We start from the raw sequence: 24076 nt of genomic DNA on the forward strand, positions 1-24076 counted from the left end.
TATGCACATGGCATATGGTAAGATTATATGATAGCATTGTCAAGAACCCATTGTCCTAACTCTTCTTTTATATGAGTCAATATCATGTGGAATTCCATGATGATATATTATTCATTTTGTAAGTAATGAGACAATAATGCTGTAGGGGGCCTCTGAGCAAGGAAGGTAAACACAAATCCAGAGTAGGTCTCTATTCTTGTAAGGATGGATCAATGTTCCTAAAAAAGGCCCCATTATAATCTCCATGTCACTTAATGGCTAACTAGCCTCCTTGAGCAATGTTTCCATATAAAAGGCTGCCGCACATGCTCTCTGCTACCAGCAGATTGGACACTCATAGTGGCAGTAATTAGACAATTATTGAAGATAACTACAGACAGTCCCCAACTTAGGATGGTTCAGTTTGCAGTTTTTTTTTTTTTATGATGGTGTGAAAACAACACTCATTTAGTAGAAACTGCATTTCAAATTTTGAAATTTGATGATTTCCTGAACTAGTAGTATGCAGATAGTGTCTTATGGGCAGTGGCAGTGAGCTACAGCTCTCAGTCAGCCACATGATTACAAGAGCAAACAACCATACACCTACAACCATTCTGTACCCATCCAGCCATTCTGTTTTTTTCACTTTCAGTAGAGTATTCAATAACTTACATGAAATATTCAACATTTTATTATAAAATAGTCTTGGGGGGCGCCTGGGTGGCACAGTCGGTTAAGCGTCCGACTTCAGCCAGGTCACGATCTCGCGGTCCGTGAGTTCGAGCCCCGCGTCAGGCTCTGGGCTGATGGCTCGGAGCCTGGAGCCTGTTTCCGATTCTGTGTCTCCCTCTCTCTCTGCCCCTCCCCCGTTCATGCTCTGTCTCTCTCTGTCCCAAAAATAAATAAAAACGTTGAAAAAAAAATTAAAAAAAAAAATAAAATAGGCTTGGTGTTAGATGAATTTGCCGAACTGTAAACTAATCTAAGTGTTCTGAGCATGTTTAAGTTAGGCTAGACTAAGCTATGACATTCAGTAGGCCAGGCGTATTCAATGCATTTTTTAATTAGGATATTTTCAACTTGTAAAGGGTTTAGTGCAATGTAACCCCATCATAACTCAGGAAGATCTCTAGTCCATAGTTTCAGTTTTACATGTAGTCCTATTGTTAGCCCATTTTGGCAATAGTGGGAAGCTAAGGAAAGAGGCTTCCTTAACTCCAAGGGATGAAAGATGTGTACCTGAAGTTTGAGAACTTGTGTTAAGGTCGTGTGGTTGCTATAATAAGTTACCACAAATTTGGCAGCTTAAAACAATGTAAGTTTATTTTCTCATTATTCTGAAGGCTAATGTAGGCTAGAATCCTTCCTTGTCTCTTCTGGCTTCTGGCAGCTGTTGGCATCCCTTTGCTTCCTTGGCTTGTGGCCATATCAATCAAATATTTCCATTGCCACTTCCTCTTCTGTGTGTCTCTCCTTTGTGTGTCTTCCAGAAGGACAGCTGCCATTGGATTCAGGACTGACTTGCATAAGCCACAATGATCTCATCATCTCAGCATTCTTAATTTATTTCCATCTGTGAATAATCTTTTTTCCAAATAAGGGAACATTTATATATTCCAGGGATTTGGCATGGACCTACCTTGGGGGCTACCATTCAAGGCACCATACCTGGCAAGTGTGAAACCTTCCTGGGTGAAAGCATCGTATAATATTATGAAACGTAAATTCATCGCATACTGATAACATCATTTCAGTGAGGACATTTAAAAACAACAACAACAACAAACAACACAGGCAATGTTGCATCCTCATTATGGCATATTTTAAGATGTTTTATTCTGAGATTTGCCATATTTGATATATACTACAAAATGCAAAACCTTCTAAATTCTGCTTAATGCTGCCTATAAGAACCTTTCCAGGCACTGCATCAGAAGTGCAGTGTGGGTTAATTGCTGGTGACAGAAAGATGGACTGGTGGGTGGGGGAGGCTCTTATCCACACAGTCCTGTAGGGCCTAGATGCATGACAAATGTGCATGCACATGCCTCATGTCTGGACATTCAGGCTTTCTGGGATGGGTCCTCATGTCTGGGTCTCGTATGGATAGACATCCAAGCCACAGGTGGGAACTTCTGGGGGACACAATGCTGCTCAGCTCCAGCCTGCTGCAAAACAGAGATGCCAAACTATCAAAATTGAACTCACTAAAATTTATTTCCCTCATTTGGAAATAGTATTATTTTGCAACCAAAAATTAGTAATGCCAAACTTCAGTATAATTTATAATCCAATGGCATGATCACTACAAGATTAATAGAAAAATATTTACAGCAACAATGTCATGAACAAATATTTCATGCCTTTAATATAAATGTTTAAGTATGATTTATTTATAAGGGGTCATCTAATTTTCATCAAGTAATGTTATGTTCTGGTTCCCAATTGTCATTATTATTAGATGTAATTCGCTATCAGCATTAAATCATAATGTAATTTTGTAACCTGCCTCACATTGGAATTATTACATTTTGTCCATTCATTAACAGATATTTAGTCATGTTCCTAACATATTGATGGAAAATTTGCATTTTAAAATGATTACCTTTGAAATAAGCCTAGGGGTAGATACCAACATTTCAGCATTTCCGAGTTAAATTAAAATTCCTCAATCAATAATTAATTGGGTCCTCACAGTCCAGAGAAGAAAAATATATATATATATTCTACAACTTTCCAATTGAGCCATTCAGTTGTGTGGAGTTTTAGGAAAGAATAGTCTCCTTATATAATCAGCTTTTTCTCCTAATAGTCACAGGTAAAGAAGCAAAGAACATGATGGGAAGAACTGGAAGGAAGGAAGATAATCAGTCTTTCAGAAGTTTTTGGTTTGTGTTGTTCATTTGTTTGTTTTTATGAGGTAGTGTGATGCTTCGTAAAAAGAATAAAGCCAAAAAAATTGCAAGGTAAAGCTAAGCAAATTTGTCAAATAGGAAATGTCACATCCATAGGAAATATATGAAGATTGCCTTTTTTTCTGAGTTTTCAACACAGATATCCATATATGAAAAGGCTGAGGAAGTTTTATGTTTTTTAAGTCTGATTCTCTTATCGAAGTGTGCTGCATTTGTTAGCAGCATAGACTTCGGTCTAATAATCTTAGGTTCAAATTCCAACTTCACAACAGGCTAGCTTTGTGACCTTGAGTAAGTTAATTTACTTTTCTAAATTTTAGTTTCCTAATTTGTGAAAATGGGACTGCTGTAAAGATTAGCTAAGGGACTAAATGTAACCTGTATATTAATGCCAGTTTCAAAAAAAATGTGAAAGAAAATGCTAAAATACAGCTAAATACAGTATTATTACTAGTGTTATTGTTGGCTTTATATTTCACCTCTTCCAGGTCATTGCTCATTTGCCATTTCTGTTAGAAAACTTCGATCTCTTTATTTATATGTATAAGCCATGCCCCTTTCCAACTTTTTTCCCTGGCATGTTTTACCTGGTATCATTTATTATCATCAGAGGTACTCTATTTCATTCCTTAATAATTACCTAAGTAGGGGCGCCTGGGTGGCGCAGTCGGTTAAGCGTCCGACTTCAGCCAGGTCACGATCTCGCGGTCCGTGAGTTCGAGCCCCGCGTCGGGCTCTGGGCTGATGGCTCAGAGCCTGGAGCCTGCTTCCGATTCTGTGTCTCCCTCTCTCTCTGCCCCTCCCCCGTTCATGCTCTGTCTCTCTCTGTCCCAAAAATAAATAAACGTTGAAAAAAAAAATAATTACCTAAGTAATTAATTTCCTATGTCCGCCCCTCCATTAAAATTTAAGTTCCTTGAGAAAGGATTTTTGTCTGCTTTGTTAACTATGCTTTTCCTAGTCACTACTTTCTAGACCCTAAAACAATGCCTGGTATGGAGTATATGCATTATAGTTTTGAAAGAATTACTATTATTAAACTGTTGTGAACTGCCTCTGTTTCCCAGCAACCTTTTGCTTACTTAATAATCATAATCATTTAGGGGCACCTGGGTGGCTCAGCCAGTTAAACGTCTTGACTTCGGCTCAGGTCATGATCTCGTGGTTTGTGAGTTCAAGCCCCACATTGGGCTCTGTGCTGACAGCTCAGAGCCTGGAGCCTGCTTCAGATTCTGTGTCTCTTCCTCTCTCTGTTCCTCCCATGCTCATGCTCTGTCTCCCAGAAATAAATAAATGTTAAAAAAAATTTTAATTAAAAAATAATCATAATCATTTATAATTACTTTCTTGAGGAGTGTGTATGAGTAATACTACAATTGCCTTCTCACATGTTTTGTGGAATTTGAATTCTTACAGTAAAATTAAGAGAAAGAAAACATTGTCTTTACTTTTAAATGATTTCAGAGACTCATACTTTATGTGGTGACTTTCTCCTCACCTCCAATTTTTCCCTAACTACCATGTTGGGACACTTGTTCAATTTTATTGGCTATCCGCCTTCATTGTTTCAAAGAGCTATCACCATTTAATCACAGAGCCTGCTATTATGTCTTCCCCCAAATTCTAATAGCTTATGATAAATAACCTGACCTTAAAGATTGCCAAATAAGACATTGCTTTCTATTGTGCTGTAACATCTTTTACCTTTGAAACATCCTCCAAAATAAACTCTCATAGATGGAGAATTCAACTTTTTATTACTACTGTACAGGGTCATACATAAACACAAACATACTGATCATTGAGTGATGATGGCTTTTTGAGTACTTAGGAAATAATACTCTTATTAAATAAATCTCTGCCTAAAATTGGACAGAGAGTTTCTAGGTTGGCCAATGAAGCTGTTCAAATTGTGCTAAATTTCCTCCTTTGGTTTACCTATTTTTTATGTTCTGTCAATTACATTTCCACTGAGAAGACATTTGAGGAAAGATTTTCCTTTCAAAAACAAAGAAAATAGAGAATGGTCAATTTAAAAAACAAACAAACTACTAGTTATGGAGAATGTACCAAAACTCTGTTAGTCACTTTACATGAAGTATTTCTGAAAAGGTAGCATTATTTCTTTTCTTCACTAAAAAAAAAAAAAAACAATGCTCAGGGCATACAGTTGACCCTTAAACAATGTGCAGATTAGGGCACCAACACAGTGCAGTCAAAAATTCACGCATAACTTTTGACTTCCTGAATCTTAACTACTTAATAGTCCATTGACCATAATCCTTACTGACAGCATAAACAGTTGATTAACACTTATTTTGAATATTATATGTAGCACATACTGTTTTCTTACAATAAAATAAACTAGAGAAAAGAAAATATTATTAAGAAAGTCATAAGGAAGAAGAATACATTTGCAGTACTGTATATCATTTATCGAAAAAATAGCCAGGTGCATCTGCACAGTTCATACCTATGTTGTTCAAGTGTCAACTGTGTAATTAATTTGGAAAAGAGTTCAAATGGATGACTATTCATATCTTCTTACATGAAAAACCAAAATCAATGTTATTTCAAATATTCTATATTTTCAAATATGCTATATTACCAGGGTAGGTAATCATAGAAGAAATCATATACAAAGTATTACTGATACTAAAACTCTACCTTACCTCCCACCCATCCACCCTTTACTGGATAACAGAAAAAAAATTAAAGGATTTGATGGATTATTTGGTTTACCTTTTGTGTCTACTGGTATTATGAGACAGGAAATACTGTATCTCTAGCACAACTCAAATCAATAAACTCCTACAAAGATTTATGGAAGTTGCAACATATTGAACAGTATTCCCCTCAGCTTATCCCTTGCCAGTGATCATAGAAATCCACATTCAATGCGAATGGCATGGAAGCATTATCACAACTATAGAAAGCCTCAAATATAATTTAGAGACATTTTTCCTTGACAGTTGTCTGACAATTCTAATTTGTCCTTGTACCTATTTGACATATTATATTAAATTATATCCAATACTTTATATCCATTACACACTAACACACTGTATCTTGAATGAATACAAGTAAAGACAGCATAAGACATATAATATCACCAAGTGCTGAAGAAAAGTATTTAGTTACTCCAGAAATTTGGACCCACTAATTTTCGTTAGATAAATGTGTACCTATGCCAGCATCTATAAATACATTAAACACCGAAACTATGTAAAAACCTAAAAAATTGGAGGTGCTTGGTTTGAGGGATGAGGAAAGCCCAAGGTGCCCCTACTTCTCTGCCATCTTAGCTTGGGTGGCTCAGTCAATTGAACTACCAACTCTTGATTTCGGCTCACATGATCTCACGTATATGAGATCAAGCTCTGCACTGAGTAGGAACGTTGCTTAACATTCTCTCTCTCTCTCTCTCTCTCTCTGTCTCTCTCCCTCTTCCCTTCTACTTTGCTCACACTCTGTTTCTCTTAAAAAAAAACTTAAAAATTGGAAAGAGGAAAATCTCACCTAGACTCTTTCTAGAATTCTAAATATAAGCAAAGGCAGATGATCAACTGTCTGATATTTTAGTTCTTGGACATGACGATGGGGGTAGGGAGAATCCTGTGAATAGTGAATTCCTCAGTAATATTAAGAATTAGGCCGAAGAAGAATGAATACAAATCTATGCTCTTTAATGTTTTAATACAATTTTATTTCAATACCATAATATTCAATGAAAAGAACTCTGAACACAGTGTTACAAATTTTTCAGATTGGCTATATCTCTGTGTTGGTCAGAGCTCCAACAGAGAAACAGAACCAGAATGATTCCCACCCCCTATGATTAAATATATATATATATATGTGTGTGTGTGTGTGTGTGTATATATGTGTGTGTGTGTATATGTGTGTGTGTATATATGTGTGTGTGTATATATTTGATTATATATATATGATTATATACATATATATTAATGTATGAATATATATGTAAATTTGTAGGCTGAAATCTCTCAAGCAGGAGCTGATTTTAAGTTGACACATAACATTGATGATGACAGTTCACCTGTTGCTAATTTGTCACCTATGCAGATCTCCTTAATCCACACTCAGTCCACACAGAAAGATAATAACAAACTCATATTTTGCATTGAACATGATACAATGTCTCATATATAACCAAAAATATGCTAAATTTTTCCCCAGAAAATAATTCAAAGTCCTTGGGTTATAGTCACTCTTTTTAATGTTTCTTATTCAAGTATAATTAACATACAGTGCTATATTAGTTTCAGTTGTAGAATATAATTCAACAATTCTACACATTACTCGGGGCTTATCATGATAAGTATACTCTTAATCTCTTTCACCCGTTTCGCCAGTCCTCCCACCTACCTCCCCTTTGGCAACCACCAGTTTGTTCTCTATATTTAAGTTTTTCAAAATATTAAAAATAGAATTACCATATGATCCATTAATTCCACTATTGGATATTTATCCAAAGAAAATGAAAACACTGATTGAAAAAGATGTATGCACCCTTCTATTTATTGCATCATTATGTGCAATACCTAAGATATGGACCCAACCAAGTGTTCAACCATAAATGAATTGGTAAAGAATTATGGTGTATATATACAATGGAATATTTTTCAGCCGTAAAAAAATGAAATCTTTCCATTTGCAACAACATGGATGGATCTACAGAGTATAATGCTAGGTGAAATAAGTCAGAGAAAGACAAATACCATATAGTTTAACACATATGTGTAATTTAAGAAGCAAGACAAGTGAACACAGAAAAAAAGAGATAAGCAAAAAAGTAGACTCCTAAATATAGAAATATTCCTTTTATTTGATATCACATAATTTAAATTCTATGATGTAAAGATATATACTATCATTAATATATCTTATGTTAGACTATAAAGGAATAAGGAGGGAAAGATATGAATATACATATTTACATATATTTCCACACACTCAAACATTTGTAACTAAAATAAAGAAGAAATATCTCGGGGCGCCTGGGTGGCGCAGTCGGTTAAGCGTCCGACTTCAGCCAGGTCACGATCTCGCGGTCCGTGAGTTCGAGCCCCGCGTCAGGCTCTGGGCTGATGGCTCAGAGCCTGGAGCCTGTTTCCGATTCTGTGTCTCCCTCTCTCTCTGCCCCTCCCCCGCTCATGCTCTGTCTCTCTCTGTCCCAAAAATAAATAAACGTTGGAAAAAAAAATTTAAAAAAAAAAAAAGAAGAAATATCTCATGAAAAGTACAGTTACACACTCATGCATATAATAACAATAAAGAATAAATACTCATGAAAAGTACAGTCCTTGTTTCTGCAACTGGTCACATGGTCATAACTGGTATTCTACTAATATTCCCTTTGCCCTTGGCAGGCGCCTCAGTCAGTTGTGATTTATTGCCTGGTAGGGTGACCTAAACTTTCATTCCTAAAGGGTCTTGTTCATTATCAGTCATGTCTAAATTGAGTTGTATTTTTCCATTGACCTTTATCACAGGACATGGTAATACTAAGAGATGCCTTAAAAGATCTCCTGTGTGTCAGGCATACAGTGACTGCCTCCACTGTGTAGTAACAGTTTAATTTCCCCTTGGAAATCAGGATCAATGACCATGTTCAGTAAACCATTGACCACAGTACATAAATCAGCATAGGCTCATAACTCTGACCATTTCTCCTTCCAATGCAAAATGAACATCAGGTACAGTATTCAAACTTTCCTGCCCACTGAAAGGATTTCCCTTCACTACTTTCCTTCAGGCATGGTCTGGAAACAGGCTGTAGTGCTATAGCTATCTACTTTTAGGGAGTACCAGCATATCATGTAGAACCATCTGTAAACCAGGCCAACTTTTCTTTTCATTAGTCAAATTTTCATAGGGAACTCTCCATGAGGCAACAGGTGTCACTGAGAGAAAGAAGGTAATGAAGCAAGAGTAGGGATCGTGGGCAGCTGGGCTAATTCCTCAGGTGACTTACTTGTGCCTTCAGGGCTTCTGAAGCCCCTTATTATTTCATAGTAGAGTTCTGCTGTTCACACCCAACCTTATAGCTTGATAGGTCAGGTGATATTCAGTACATGATGGGCAACTCAGGTGCCATTATATATTGGTGGCTCATGGTTAAGCATTTAGTCTCTACCAAGATTCAATAGCTAGCCAAAAGATGTTTCTCAACAGAATAGTTATCCTTAAAGGATAACTTTGGACCTAAAGGAAAGCTTTGATCTAAAATCCTAAGAGACTGAGGCCTATAAGGACCTACCACAGGCTCCAGGCTCTCATTCTGCCAGTCACACTCAAGTAACATCAGATCTGCTAGATTATATGGTCCAAGTGGAAGAGCAGTTTACGTGGCAGTCTAGATCTGTTGCAGAGCTTTTTCTAAACCTTTCAAAACTAGCAACTCTTTGGGTAACTTGGTAAACAGGATGGAGTGACACACTCAAATGATATTTTGCCTCCAAAGTCTAAATAATGCTACTCTGTGATGTGCCTCATTTTTGGCTATGGAAGGGGCCAGATGCAATCACTTATCTTTCACTTTAAAAGGGATCACTGTGTGTTATACCAGTGGATCCTGTAAGTTTCACTGACATTAAAGACTTCTGAAGTTTTGTCAGATTTCTTTCCCACTCTCTGACATGCAAATGTCTTATGAATATGTTGCATTATTACTACTTCTTGCTCATTAGTTGCTATTAGCATAATATCACCAATATAATGACCAGCAACATGACATATGGAATAGAAAAGTGATCAAGACCCCTGCAGACTACATTATTCAATAGGCTACAGAGTTTTATATGCCTGAGATAGTAAGGGAAGGTATATTGCTGGTCTTACTAGCTGAAAGCAAACTGCTTCTGGTGATTTTTGCTAATGTGATTCCAGAAAAAAAAAAATATTTCCCAGATCAATAGGTGCGTACCACATACAAGGGCATGTGTTAAACTGCTCTAGCAAATTAGGATCATTTTACATTTTGATTCAGCAGTAATCTTTACTGTGAATCCTGATAAAACACTTTGAATAGAACTATATATGTTAGATATCCTGAATCTAGATTGATACAGTAAATATTCCTGCTGAATCAAAATGTAAAATGACCTTAATTTGCATATAGTTTCCCAGAGCACAAATTAGGAAATTTTAAATTAGCATAGAGCAGTTTTTAAATAACTATTAGCTTGTTTTCCCTTACTGACTTTATTTATTTATTTTTTTTTTTTCAACGTTTATTTGTTTTGGGGACAGAGAGAGACAGAGCATGAACGGGGGAGGGGCAGAGAGAGAGGGAGACACAGAATCGGAAACAGGCTCCAGGCTCTGAGCCATCAGCCCAGAGCCCGACGCGGGGCTCGAACTCACAGACCGCGAGATCGTGACCTGGCTGAAGTCAGACGCTTAACCGACTGCGCCACCCAGGCGCCCCTCCCTTACTGACTTTAAAGCATATCAACATGTCAGAATTTTTTTCTTAAAGGTAAAGAAGAACACTTTATTTTTTTAAATTTTTTTTTTCAACGTTTATTTATTTTTGGGACAGAAAGAGACAGAGCATGAACGGGGGAGGGGCAGAGAGAGAGGGAGACACAGAATCGGAAACAGGCTCCAGGCTCTGAGCCATCAGCCCAGAGCCTGACGCGGGGCTCGAACTCACGGACCGCGAGATCGTGACCTGGTGAAGTCGGACGCTTAACGACTGCGCCACCCAGGCGCCCCAAGAAGAACACTTTAAAAGCTGAAAGAAGTTATGCAATGACAGATTAATAAAAACATGCATGAAAAGACTGAGTTTTTGAAACTGAATTATTTTTGTTTTTGTAATACAGATGTTATTATAAGACTCAAATTGGCGTATTAGCCTAACAGCTAGTAAATGGCAATTTACACATCACTTAGTACAATTGGATTCCATCAAGGTCTGTCACTATTATGATCTTTTTCTATTCACTGATAAATTTGGTAAGGTACTATGTTAGTAACTTTAGATTAAAAATAGGAAGCATTTTCTCTCCTTCAATTTAATAGTTATATATTAGTTGTCCTTACCAATTTCTTTAAGCTATTGGAAAATATATTTAAAAACTTAATCCATAAATGAACACTCAGTTCTCTTAAACTAAAAGTGAATGAGAAAGCATTTTATTATATCCAGAGATTCCAAAGAGGTATACCATCTATTTCCAAAACTAAAATCCAGTATTTTCTATAGTAATATAATTTTTTAAATATTGGAGTGAGATTTCAGTTAAAAAAATCATTCACCTTTCTTACCAAATAATATGGGGATGGGAATATCCAAGCATTTGGTTTCATCCTTTAATTTTTGCTTATATCAGTTAAAGACTAGAAAATTGCACGTTGTTAAACTCACCTCAAACAGGCTGAGAATTTAACCTGAGCTCAATTTCTTAAGCAAAATTTGAAACCACCAACCATCTCCCTACATTCGTAATTACAGTGAAAGTCTTCTATGGCATTAGCTTTATCATAAAATTTTGGTTTCTATAGGCTTTTTATTATCCTTGTTAATTTAAAACACTTTTCTTATTTCATGCCATGCATTACTAGTGTCTTTACCCTCAGCAACATGCCTTTATAGAGGATTTTAATTTTTTTTGTTGTTTATTTTATTTTTGAGACAGAGAGAGACAGAGCATGAACGGGGGAAGGTCAGAGAGAGGGAGACACAGAATCTGAAACAGGCTCCAGGCTCTGAGTGGTCAGCACAGAGCCCACCGCGGGGCTCGAACTCACAAACCGCGAGATCATGACCTGGGCCAAAATCAGCCGCTTAACCAACTGAGCCACCCAGGTGCCCCATAGAGGATTTTAAACAATAATACATGTGATTCATATATACATATAAATTTTAATTTTCTTAATGTTTATTTATTTTGAGAGAGAGAGGGTGAGTTGGGGTGGGGCAGAGAAAGAGGGAGACACAGAATCTGAAACAGGTTCCAGGCCCTGAGCTATCAGCACAGAGCCCGATGCAGGGCTTGAACTCAAAACCATGAGATCATGACTTGAGCTGAAGCCAGACACACAACCAACTGAGCCACCCAGCTACTCCTATTTACAGATAAATTTTAACTAGGGCTTAGAAGTCCCTAATAAAAAGAAATACAGGCTTAGGTAAGCATCTTTTTTTTTTAATTGAAGTACAGTTGACACACAATATTATATTAGTTGCAGATGTACAGCACAGTGATTGGACAACTATAAATGTTACAAAATGCTTACCATAAGTATAGTTGCCATCTGTCACCATACAAAATTATTACAATATTATCGACTATATTCTGCATACTGTAATTTTTATCCATGTGACTTGTCCATTCTAACTGGAAGTTTGTGCTGCTTAATCTCCTTTAGAATCAGAAACCTATTTTGCCCATGAATCTGTTTCGGTTTTATTGTTGTTGTTTCTTTGTTCATTTGCTTGGTGTTTTAGATTCCACATATATGTGAAATTACATGGTATTTGTCTTTGTCTGACTTATTTTACTTAGCATCATACTCTGTTGATGATCTATGTTGTTGCAAATGGAAAGATTTTCTTCATTTTTATAGCTGAGTACTGCTGCATTTTACATATATATATATATATATCACATCTTCTTTATCCTCAGATGCTGAGATCATACTAAGTTATTTACTGAGGCAAACACTGAAATAACAGATTTATTAAAGATAACATAAGTCAGATAGCAGTATTTTTTAGCCTGGATAGCTCAGTCAGTTAAGTCTCTGATTTCAGCTCAGGTCATGATCTCGCAATTTGTGAGTTCGAGCCCACATCAGATTCTGTGTGGACATCTCAGAGCACGGAGCTTGCCTTGGATTCTGTGTCTTCCTCTCTCTCTCTCACTCTCTCTCTCTCTCTCTCTGCCCCTCCCCTGCTCTCTCTCTCTGTCTCTCTCTCTCAAAAAGAAATGATAATAAATAATAAACAAGAAAATTTAAGTTAATTCTGAAATGTCTACTGTTTAAAACAATGGCACTTACATTATTTAATCTCCACAAATAGGGCGCCTGGGTGGCGCAGTCGGTTAAGCGTCCGACTTCAGCCAGGTCACGATCTCGCGGTCCGTGAGTTCGAGCCCCGCGTCAGGCTCTGGGCTGATGGCTCGGAGCCTGGAGCCTGTTTCCGGTTCTGTGTCTCCCTCTCTCTCTGCCCCTCCCCCGTTCATGCTCTGTCTCTCTCTGTCCCAAAAATAAATAAACGTTGAAAAAAAAATTTTTTTTAATCTCCACAAAGAGTTAATATTTCAATATTAAATTTTGATATTAAAATGTCAAGCACTATCCAGATTTTAAACATGGTAGTGATCAAAGACCATCTAATATTCTATGTGATCTTCTCAGATCTCGTATGTGGTCAGTTGTTTCACGCGTGTTGATCTTTTTTCCCTTTTACCTTATCAACAATATGGAAACAAATAGGGAGGAAAGTAAAGAAATCAATATTTTTGTAGTTTTCAAGACTATATGGAGATAGTTTTCAATATATCATAGTGTTATGTGCACAAAATTGTATTTAATTGTATGAGGAAAATAATATTTATTGCTCTACAAACATTTTATTTAATCTTTGGAATATTGTTTGTTCATCATCAGGTCTTGCTTTTTTAAACAAACTCTTGTTGATTATCATGATGCAACAGTCTCCTGCTTGTTGTTCTTCTTGTTTCCTAGCCCGGTTTCCTCTCTTAGACATCTAAATCTTAGCTCTATTTTGGGGTCTCTTCTGTTTATACACCTTTACATTAGAAGCTCCTATCTATTCCTATGGCTTTGTTTCACATCTCTGAATGTCTTCAATTCTAGAGCTCTCCTCTGGGCACAATATCATATATCCAACTATGTGTTTGAGATTGCAATATGGTTTCCCAAGTCAGAATTCTGGGAGTCATCCTCAAATTAACTACCCTTCTCTCATAAGAATTCTTGCAGAGTTTGACTTCTACATGTGTTACTAACCAATTCATCTGTTTTCATCTTTACTTTTGCCATTCTGATTCAAGCCACCATTATCTCTGAAAATTATTACTTTATTTTCTAGTCTTCCCCTTCCATTAATGCGTTCTGCCAGTGCATTCTCTATACAATATGTACTTATGTCTATAAAAATATTACATTATGTAAGTCCCCCATGCCAACTTAAGCTTCCATTTTATATTACTCTAAGGACAAAATTCAAAATTCCATATTATTCATTTACTTATTGAGTTAAACCTAATTATGTTAGTAGCAAACTGTAAGTAGATGATTGTTAATTTCACCCTATTTCATATATTTGTGTTTATATATACAAATGAATAACTTGATAAACAAATTAGAGAGCTAAACTACAATTTTATAATAGAGCTAATCCAAAATTTGGGGCTCAAAAACAGAGGATCATGGAAGGATGTTAGAAGAGGAGGCAAGGAGAGAAGTAGAGTTCTTTATAATTTCCTGGGACCAGAGACACTTCAACGACAAGGATATATTTGTAGCTTAGAAAACTATTTGCATTACTTCTATAGCCTGTGTGTGTGTGTGTGTGTGTGTGTGTGTGCGCGCGCGCCCATGTTATTTACGCCCTCCCTGAGGAGTAGATTCCTTGTTCGTCATATGGAAGGGTGGAAAACTTGATAAAATTATCTGTGAAGACATATTTCCGCATTTTTTTCATTCTTTTCCTTAGGCCTGCCACTGAAAATTTTATTTACTTCTTCCTTAATACACATCTTCCTCAATGCACAATGGGGTCACGTTCCAATGAACCTGTCTTAAGTTGTAAATATCCTAAGTGGAAATTGCATTTAATATACCTAACCTATGGAACACCATAGCTTAGCCTAACCCACTTTAAACACGCTCAGAACATCCATTAACCTACAGTTAGGCAAAATGAACTGGCAGATGCATTAGTCCAATTATATAATAAAGTTTTGCATATCACATGTAATTTATTGAGTACCATACTGAAAGTGAAACACAGAATGGTTACATGGTGTCAGTTGTTTACACTCCTGAATGGGGCTGACTGGGAATCGCAGCTTGTTGCCACTGCCCAGCATTAAGAGAGAACATTGCACTGCATATTGCTAGCCAGGAAAAGGATCAAAATTCAAAGGACAGTTTCTGCCAAATGCGTATAGCTTTTGTACCATCATAAATTTGAAAAATCATAAGTTGAACTATCGTAAGTTGGGGACTGTCTATACATCAACATGTGCCACACTCCTCAATTTTCTGGCATCCAATTAAATCCCCCATGTCCTACAGAAATTTGTCTGAGCTAGTTTTTAAGGAGAAAAGTAATATGCAAATGAGGTCTGAATAGAATGAAAGGTTTTCATGTTATCGAAGTTAATGTTATTTAGATAACTAGAGTAGATTACAGTTAAAAAGGTCATACTACAAAGTAGAGCTTTTGATAATTTAGTTTGAGTAAGAAGGTCTTAACTCACTCAATGCTTAAAAATAGTTCAATTTCTTAGACTATATCATTTGAAGTATAGACTCCAAAACAATATTTTCTAGAGGATTATATTAATTTCTTAGTAATATGCTCTAAGAGGAATTACTAACTGTTGAGTGTCTAGGAGCATGGACTTGATGATGAAAGGATTTAAAATCATGTGATAAAATAATTGCAGATGTTAGAGAAATTTAGTCCTGACACTTGCTTTTTAGAGCTTAGAGTGTCTGTAAAAATATTTTTACTTGGTTAAGCCCTTAAGGAAGAATAATTTGAACGCTTATCTGTTGTTTGAGGGGCAGATCATTAGAGCCATTAAAAAATTATTTAAGGAGCAATGGTAAAAGTACTAATCATCATTAAATCATTAAATTTTCTGTATGGGTAGAAACGTAAATATCACATAAAAATTTTTAAATGTTTGCTTTAAATGTCAATTAATAAACTGAGTCACAGAGAATTGGAAGCATCTCACTGACCTTACTAGAAAAGGAATCAGAATACACATTTATTTAACACTCATTAGAACCATTCCCATTTCTTCCGTACTTTTTTAGAGCAAACCTAATTATTCCTGCTGCCTTGACATTTTTACTACTTTATATGCCTCATCAGTTTAAAACATTTACTTCTGTGACTGCTGAACCATTGAGCAAATTGGTTCTTCAGATCAATATTCTTGCTTCAAAAAAGAAGCTCTACACAGGTGTCTGGCAATGTTTATTCACTGAAAGCAGTTCATCTCCTACTGTTGATAGTTGGCAAAGTGACACTCCATTTTAGGTCTTTAATCATTTAAACCATTTCCTAAGAAAACTGAAACTTGAAAAAAAAAAAAGAGAGAGAGAAAGCTCAATGTGTACTATTAAATAAAAATAGCCAATCAGTCAACACAGACACCCTCTCTTCATAGCAATCAGCAACAGCTGTATCCCAATTAAAGCTATGATTTTGCAGGTGCTTAGAGAAGTCTATGTCAAAATAAATCCACTTATTTAAAATGTTTTGAACCATTATAAGGCCTTCATAGATAAGTTCAGGCAACAACAACAACAAAAACAAAAACTATAGGGATTTTCAGACAACTTATTTGTAAGTGTCAAGATTCTTGGGTAAAAGAAGAAATGAGATCAAAACAAGGAGATGTCTTCGGAAAAACATCATTCTCTTATTAGCTGGAAAAATAGACAGAAAAGGGAAGTTTGAACAGCACTACATATAATTGGTAGAAACAGATGCCACCCTATTCAATACATTTCTTAACACCGTCCAGGAAAATATTTGCTTATAATATCCAGTTCAACCTATGTGTGCATGACATATATTTAAAAGCATTCCTCTTGAATCATTTTAAGTGGATTTTAATAAATACTATTTACAAATAAACACTAAAACAGTTGCTTTAAATTTTACTTTATGCAAAATTTACAAGGTAATGTTATAAATTTAATTTCCCTCAAAGTACTTCTAAGGATTCTGCTTTTATAGGAATATATTTAATTTGTCTAAGGTGTCTTTATTTTTACCAAATACACATAGTAAATATGATACAGATATCCCACTCTAACAGTATTTTGAGGAAACCTCTAAATTTGTGCAAATGAAAAGAGCATTTTTAATTTCCTTTCAAATATTTGTATTTTTAAATAAAATGCTGATTTCAAAAAAAATCATACTCATTTGCTTACATACACCAAGTAGTTTCTGAAAATGGATAGCCTTTTCTCTCTACGAGTACACTCAGCAATGTAATGATATATCTGTTTTATATTAAACAGACATTATCATGAATGTTATCTACAGCACTAGGAAACTATAAAGTTTAATTATTTAATGCTTGCATGGTGTTTTGAAGATGAGATGTTCTGTTCAAGAGCTAAATATTATTGTAGCTATTAGACATCTGTTCTATTCTAGTTAGAATTGATATTTTACAGCAGCATATGAAATTATTCCCCTAGAAGTTTATAAGTTGTCAGAATTGAATATATCATACAGAGTGACAATGTATTAATAATTTATTTTAAGAGAAGAGAAGGGTTTTCATTGTCCTTACTACTTTTTAATAGTATTGAGAAAAATTTTAAGTACATTCGATTTGAAATTAGGGAAATAACAATTTGGATTACATCTCAGTTCTCAACAGAAATGATAGAAGACAAGACAATCGAATTATTACATTAAAGAGCTGAGAGAAGCTGTCAATTTAGATTATTTATATATTGAAAAGATTCAAGATTTTTAGAAAGTATTCTACAGTTTTTACAGGTGGAAGAGTAAATTACAATCACTACATATTCATTTTACATTTTAATAGACGTATAACATATATATTTTGTTGAAGTGAAAAGTGTACCAAAAATAAAATCTGATGACATTTTACAATGTAAACATACCATATAAGCAAAACCGAGATCAAGGTGTAGCGTATGTTTAGTACCTCAGAAAGCTCCCTCCTTCCCTTTCCAGGACTTTTTTAAAAAATGTTTTTATGTCCTTAAACACTTGGATTAGTTTTTCTTGATCTTCATATTTGTATAAATGGAATCATACAATATGCATTATTTTGTGTCTGGCTTCTTTTGTTCAGCAAAAATCTATATATTTTAAGATTCATCCATGTTTTATATGTAGTGTAAACTTCACTACTTTTATTGCTTTGTGCTATTCCATTTTACCAATATGCTACAACTTATTTATTGTACAACTCTATTATGGCTTATAGCCATTTTGCTTGTTTCCAGATTGAGATTATGAATAACTTTGCTAAAATGCTACATTATATGGAATTTCACTGAATATAGGCAAAGGAGTAGACTACCTGGTAATAACCTATGCATCTTTATATGATGGTTTTATTATTAATCAGTTTAATATTTAAAATTTTCTAATGGCCATTTTGATTTATAATTGGAATTATATGATTATGCGTATGCATCCATGTGTGCATATGTGTGTCTGTTTGTGTCACTGTGTACATATTTTATATATATATATATATTAAGGAAGGGGCATCTAGGTGACTCAGTCAGTTAAGCATTCGATTATTGATTTCAGCTCAGGTCTTGAGCTCATGGTTCGTGAGATTGAGCCCCATGTCAGGCTCTGTGCTGACAGTGTGGAGCTTGCTTGGGATTGTCTCTCTCCCTCTCTCTCTCTGCCTCTACTCCCTGCTTGATCTCTCTCTCAAAGTAAATAAATATAGACATTTTTAAAAGTTATAGAATATTATATATATTTTAAATCATCCACAATTTATATATATGGAGATACGTACACAGAAACATATAACCCCATCAACTGTAAAAATACACATTCTTTTTAAGTATACTTGTGACACGTAACTTCAAGTACACATAATACATAATACCATTATATATAATGTTTTTAATTTTTTTTAATTTAGTTTTTAAATTTTTTCCAGTTACTCTGAAAATTATATTAAAATATTTTACTATGATATGGATTCCTATATTTTATTTTTCATTATGTCAGATTTAACTTTATATATTATGAGACAATATTATGCTTTCCTGTTGGATTAACATTTTCCATCATAGAGTATGGAATAACTAGCCTTCTTTACATTAGTAATAATTCTAGCTTTAAAGCCTATTTCATTGGATACCAATAAAACTACATTAGCTTTCTTTTGGTATTGCATGATATAATTTTTTCATCCTTTAATAATCGACATTTATGTATTCTCATATTTGAGATACCTTATAAATAATGATGAGTGTTGCATCCTCTTTACATTTAGGGTAATTATAGGTATATTTTACTTTAAATTGTCCCTTTTTGATTTATTTTATATTTGTATTATCTCTCCAGTTTTCCCTAATTTCCATTATAATCTTATTTTTTATATAACTTTTTAATGTTTATTTATTTTTGAGAGAGAGACAGAGTACAAGGAAGGTGGGGCGGGACAGAGAGAAAGGGAGACACAGAATCTGAAGCAGGCTCCACGCTCTGAGCTGTCAGCACAAAGCCTGATGCTGGGCTCAAACTCACAAACTGCGAGATCATGACCTGAGCTGAAGTCAGACGCATAACTGGCTGAGCCACCCAGGTGCCCCTATCATCTTTTTTATAATTAAATGGTACTTGGTAATCTTCAGTGTTTCCTCTCTTAGGTATATTTGTAATTCATGTGTTTATTACTTTCTACAGTAAGTACAATACAGATCTTTTTAAATTATGCATTAATTATAAGATGAATGCTTGAATCAATAACATCTGCCTACAACTTTTGTAGTCCCTGATGTGTGTAAGGACCTTGTAGATATATTTACCCCCTTCTGCTTTTTGTGCAGTTGTCCTGAAATTTATTTAAATATATTTTAAATCAGCCATGGTATTATTCATAGATTTACACATCACAAGAATTATGTTACAATCAAAATTGTTTTAGATTTAACTAAATGCCCACTTTCACTGTTCTCTTCATTTATTCTAGAATTACTCTATTTCCATTCCGTATCATTTCCATTCAGTCTGAAAAAAAAATCTCCTTTCGTTTTTTTTTTTTTTTAATTTATATTTTACTGTTTGTTTGTTTTTGAAAGAGAGAGAGGGGCAGAAAGAGACAGAGACACAGAATCTGAAGCAGGCTCCAGGCTCTGAACTGTCAGCACAGAGCCCTACGCCGGGCTGGAAATCACCAGCCCCGTGTGATCATGACCTGACCTGAAGTCTGTTGCCCAACTGACTGAGCCACTCAGGACCCCTGGGATATTTTTTGATGTAGCTCTCATTACACTGGATTATCTCAGTATTTATATTTTGCAATTGTCCTTTATCTCTCCTTTACTTTTGAAAGATAATATCTCTGAACATATAATTTTAAACTGATACTTATTCTTCTTCCACATTTTATTTATTTTTTTTTCCAACGTTTATTTATTTTTGGGACAGAGAGAGACAGAGCATGAACGGGGGAGGGGCAGAGAGAGAGGGAGACACAGAATCGGAAACAGGCTCCAGGCTCTGAGCCATCAGCCCAGAGCCCGACGCGGGGCTCAAACTCACGGACCGCGAGATCGTGACCTGGCTGAAGTCTGACGCTTAACCGACTGCGCCACCCAGGCGCCCCAACTTCTTCCACATTTTAAATACACACATCCATAGTGCTCTGGATTATATGCTTAGAAGTAAAGTTTTAGTTTTTCTTGAAAGGAAAGTGTCTTTTTTTTTAATCTATGGCTGGTTTTAAGATAGTTTCTTTGTCTTTACTTTTTAGCAATTTTATTTTTAAGTGTATTTTTATTCATCCCATAGTGAAGAAATCTAAAATCCATAGCTTATTCTATTATTTCAAATTTTAAAATATTTTTGGTCAGAATTTCTTCAATTCTTTCTTCTTCTATTTATATTCTTTCTCCTTCCCTTTTGGGATTACAATTGCATATATGTTAAATCATTTCACCATGGTCTATACAATAATAGCACTATTTTCATTCCTCTCTTTTTGTAAACCTCTTTGTTTCACTGTGTTATTTTATGTCAGCATATATTCAAATTCAGTAATCTTATTTCTACTATTAATTTGCTTTCAAAAGCATTTATTGAATATTTAGTTTCAGGTGTTAAGAATATATAATGAAAGAATATAATATTCCTTTTAATAGATTTTATGATTTTTTTGTGCAATTTTTCATATTTTTATATATTTCCTTTAAATATTAACTATAGTTATTTATTACAGTTATATTATAGTTACTTAATATTGTTGTTTGATACTTTCAAAATTGTCCCTTTTACCTCTCAATTTCAGTCACTGGGATTTGTATTTATTATGTCTTGTAACTTGTATTACCTGTCAGATATTGTGTTTACCACAATTAGGTCTCTCAAATGATGTTTCCTTTCTCCAGAGATGTTAAATTTTCTGCTAGTGCATAATGGAGTAGGGCAGATCATCTTGAGAGTGATTTATTTCCATTTTATTGTTTTTTTTCTAGATAAAATCTTTCAAAAGTCTCAAAAAAGGGTCTGGAGTACCTGTTATGTTCTTTTATCTTTGTAGCCCTGACTCCAATTTTTTGTATCTATATACTGTGAGATTGCCAACATTTATTTTTAGCATTTTTAGCCTTTTAACATCTGTTCTCTGCTTTGTGTTTGTAAGAATTTTTCCTCATAGATATGGAGTTTAGGGGTCATCAAATACCTTGAGAGTTAATTACATACAGAATAGCTCACTTCTTTGTGTTTCCCTTTTCTGCTGTATTTTTAAAGATATCTTTCCTTCAATTTTCAGTAAGTGTTTTCCAGGTGTCCTTCAATACTGCCTCCTCCCCATACTCTTTCTTTCTCCCATCTGAGATTACAATTGTGTGTGCATGTGTACATGTATGTGTGTGCATGTGTGTATATGTCTTTCCACCTCTATTCAGAGAATTGTAGTTTTTATAATAAATAAAATGCAAATTTCAGTGGTTTAACAAAATATGTTTTTACTTAATAATCATGCAACAATATAATACATGCCTTTCTGATTAATGAGAAATTTTCCTTCGCATGCCCCTCAAGGATTCAGGCTTTTTAGTCTTATAAGTCTGGCATTACAGAGCCAATGAGTTCTCTATTTTTATGAAGTTTTATTTCATAAAAACTTGGCCTAAGTGTGACAAATATCACTTCCACTTACATTCTATTGGCAAGAACCGTAGCTACATCTAGAAGCAAGAGGATTGGAAATTGCTGCCCTTGAGTTGTCAGCTGACTCACGGACACTCCATGTTATGAAAGGGAAAGCATGGTTTCCTTTCTTTTTTTTTTTCTTTAAATTGTTTTTGTTATCTTCCTTATATCAATAATAGAAAAATCAATCTGATTTGAATCAAGCAATGAGCAAACGACACATTTATAAATATAATTTATAGGATCATTTCAGCATGGAAATAAATAGAAAGATAAAATTTCTAGATTGTTAAAGTGAAATTACATGGTAGAAATGGTGTTGGCAAGTCTCACTCTGTGGGTGGAACTTCCAGAAAACCCAAGTAACCTGAGTAAATATTTAAAAAAAGACAATGATAGAATATTATTATGAAATAATTCTATTTTTATAAAACTTTACATATGTGCACAACAAATTATAAAAATACATTGTAATTTTATTTACTATTATATATGCTCACATTAAAATGTTAAGTTAAAAATGCAACATAAGAATTTGTTATTTCATTTAAAAATTGGAGTCACCTGGATGGCTCAGCCACTAAAGCATGTGACTCTAGTTCTCAGGTGGGGAGTTTGAGCCCATGTTGTTCATAGAGCTTATTTAAAAGCAACAACAAAAACTGAGTAAATAAAAGCTCTACAAAATTTAAAATAAAACTGATTTTTCAGCATCACTTTGACTCATGTTCAAGACTTAATTTAATGTTATTTCCTTTTCCAATCCTCTATTCTGAAACTTACAGGGCAGTGTATATGAACAAGTCTGACACCCGACATTTTTTGTAATGCCTTTAGGAAAGGTGTATGTAATTCAATGTTGATATCTATAGTACTTGTCATTTTGTAGATAGTGAATTAAAGTCCTGAATGTTGTGTTGTGATTTTCAACACTTGATAGGAATGATGGGTATGTCTCTGTATACTTTATGCTATCATTTAAATACACTATATACAAGTACATGTAATTTTGTCCTTCAACAAATAAGAATGACATATAATTGTTTTTGTTGTTGTTTATAAAAAAGAGGCAAATTATTATTACACTTTTAAAAAAACACTTTTATTTGCTTTTACAGACAGCATATTTTCACAATGATTTTTTTTATTATACTCAAGAAGTCTATTTTTGGAAATAATTTTGTGTCTGCAGTGTATTTCCTCTCAATATTGAAATATCTTTAATGATTTCAGTGATAAATGTTTGCCACAGAGAATTGGAGTGGATGGCAACTCTGAGTAATAAAATAAACTATTGGTTGTCAGGACTATTATTAGTAAAATATCGCTCATACAACTTAAAATTTGGCAGTAATACAACAACATAAATGACTTCTGGCAAACCTTGGTATTTGGGGGCTTTATTGTAAACTCTCTATTTTCTGTAATAAATCTCATTGAAATGTGAAAGCTAAATACAGGAGGAATTGACATAACATTATTTTAGCAATATTTACTGAGAGACAAATATTTTATATCTTTCTACTAGTGTCTTTGGAAAAGATCACATGTAGATATGTGTATTTTTATGGCAAAATCATTAGTGTGTTCTTGATTTCAAGAGCAAAAAATATCAATACAAATATCAATAAAAGGAAATTACATGCTTTATTATAGAAAAATCTTACCACTGGGTCAGAAGCATTTCTAAACTTGAAGGAAAACAGAAATCAGGGCTGAATGACACAAGTGGATAGATTTTTAAAAAGTTCAGTCAAATATTTGTACTAAAAAGAGTCTTGCCTTACCTATCCAATGTAAGTGTATGTTTTTATTTTTTAGACACTTAAATGTTACAGATTTATATTTTTTCTAATATTTTGGCTTCAGTGACAGGATTTTACTGAAACCATTTTATTTTATAAAAATAATTTTTAAATTATCTCCTAGTGCTTAGGTTTAAAATATTTTACTTTATTTTCTGAAATAAATGAATTAAAAAGTACCAATCCATTTAAAATAGCATAATGAGTTTAATCAACATTATTACAAG

The sequence above is a fragment of the Lynx rufus genome, unplaced genomic scaffold, assembly GCF_022079265.1.
Source record: "Lynx rufus isolate CCGP_SWC_20201006 ecotype Redwood Valley unplaced genomic scaffold, mLynRuf1.p SCAF_13, whole genome shotgun sequence".
In the NCBI taxonomy this organism is placed as follows: Eukaryota; Metazoa; Chordata; class Mammalia; order Carnivora; family Felidae; genus Lynx; species Lynx rufus.